Source organism: Meriones unguiculatus, chromosome 1, assembly GCF_030254825.1.
Source record: "Meriones unguiculatus strain TT.TT164.6M chromosome 1, Bangor_MerUng_6.1, whole genome shotgun sequence".
Lineage (NCBI taxonomy): Eukaryota > Metazoa > Chordata > Mammalia > Rodentia > Muridae > Meriones > Meriones unguiculatus.
The window spans coordinates 7,145,102-7,146,952 of record NC_083349.1 but is presented as its reverse complement, the minus strand read 5'-3'; the positions used below and the strand labels follow the sequence as shown (position 1 = coordinate 7,146,952).

At 42.1% G+C, this 1,851-nt stretch overlaps 1 pseudogene; it reads left to right on the top strand.

The window, feature by feature from the left end:
- The first annotated feature begins 814 nt into the window (after window positions 1-814).
- LOC110555875 (peptidyl-prolyl cis-trans isomerase A-like) lies at window positions 815-1,289 on the top strand (annotated as a pseudogene).
- Window positions 1,290-1,851: the final 562 nt, after the last annotated feature.

Below are 1,851 nucleotides of genomic sequence, written 5' to 3'. Positions count from 1 at the left end.
TGTGGCCGAGTGTTTCGGCATTATATAGTCACCCACACTGGGGTATCAAAATAACTGCTGAATAGTTTTCAATTTTATTTGCTTGATAAAGACTTATCTGTCATTTGGAGATTATAAGCCAAGTGAAGACTCTAAAATAAAGAAGACTTGTGTAAAACAAAATAGCAAACAAAAATAGTGAGAGGAGGAAAAAGTAAAAGCTGGAGGACACATGCATCCTAACAAATGTACAAAACACAACAAAGTTACACAAAATTTGAAAGACTTGTGACACCTCAAACAATAGCAGCTTCAATAACAGAAGCCACATTCATGAAACAGCTGAAATGCCAGAAAAGGATTTCGAGGCCAACTTGTTACCCAGTGAGGGGCTGGAGAGATGGCACAGCTCTTAGGAACACTTCCAGTTCTTGCAGAGGGCCTGTTCCTAAAACCCGCACCGTGCCTGATGAGCATCCATAACTCCAGTTCCAGGGGTTCTGACGCCCTCTTCTGGCCTCCACAGGCACTGCATGCACGTGGTAAGCAGAAATAAATGCAGGCAATGCATATTAAATAAAAATACATACGATCTTAAATGAAATAGTCAATGACTATTATCACAAAAAGAACTCAGATGGACAGCCGGATGAAGCAATGAAGTCAATTCGGGATCTAAATGAGGAACAAATTGGTGAGGCGAGCCTGAACAGGGAGGAGAGGAGGGAAGAAAAAGAAAATTCAAAACATGGAGAAAAAAAATTCTCATGAAAACTGAGCTACGGGCTTTGCAGATGCCACTGTCCCTGTCTTCACTTCTTCACTTGCTGCAGCCATGGTCAACCTCACCATGTTCTTCAACTTCTCAGCCAATGGTGAGCCCTTGGGCCGTGTCTCCTTTGAGCTGTTTGCAGACAAGTTCCAAAGACAGCAGAAAACTTTCATGTTCTGAGCACTGGAGAGAAAGGATTTACATATAAGGGTTCCTCGTTTCACAGAATTATTCCAGGATTCATATGCCAGGGTGGTGACTTCACACACCATAATGGCACTGATGGCAGGTCCATCTACTGGGAGAAATTTGATGATAAACTTCATTTCGAAGCGTCCAGATCTTGACATCTTGTCTGTGGCAAATGCTGGACCAGTTTTTTATCTGCACTGCCAAGACTGGGTGGCTGGATACCAAGCATGTGGTCTTTGGGAGGGTGAAAGAAGGAATGAACATCATGGAAGCTGTGGAGTGTTTGGGGTGTAGGAATGGCAAGACCAGCAAGAAGATCATTATTTCCGACTGTGGACAAGGCTAATTCTTTTGACTTGCAGTCATCTTACCCAGCAGACCATTCCTTCTGTAGCTCAGGAGAGCACCTCCATCCCATCAGCTCACAGTACCCTGTAACCTCTGCTCTTACTGAAGTTCTTTGGGCTCCATATTTTCCTCGTTCCCCTCTAAATCTAGCTGGATTGCAGAGTTAACTTTATGATTATGAATAAAAAGTAAGTAAGAAAAAACCCAGAAAACTGAGCTCTGATTTCTGTCATAGATTTTTTTTTTCTGTTCTTATCATAAAACATTCTGATACAAGCAAAATAAGGGAGAAAGGCCTTATTTCAATTCAGAGCTCTTTGTTTTTTCATTTTTAAAATTTTATTTTTAATTTTTTAATTTTTATTAATTACATTTTATTCACTTTGTATCCCCCCCAAAAACCCTTCCTCCTCCTCTCCCAATCCCACCTTTCCTCCCCCTTCTCCACACATGCAGCTCCCCAAGTCCACTCATATGGGAGGTCTTCCTCTCCTTCCTTCTGATCCTAGTCTATCAGATCTCATCAGGAGTGGCTGCATTGTCTTCCTCTGTGGCCTGGT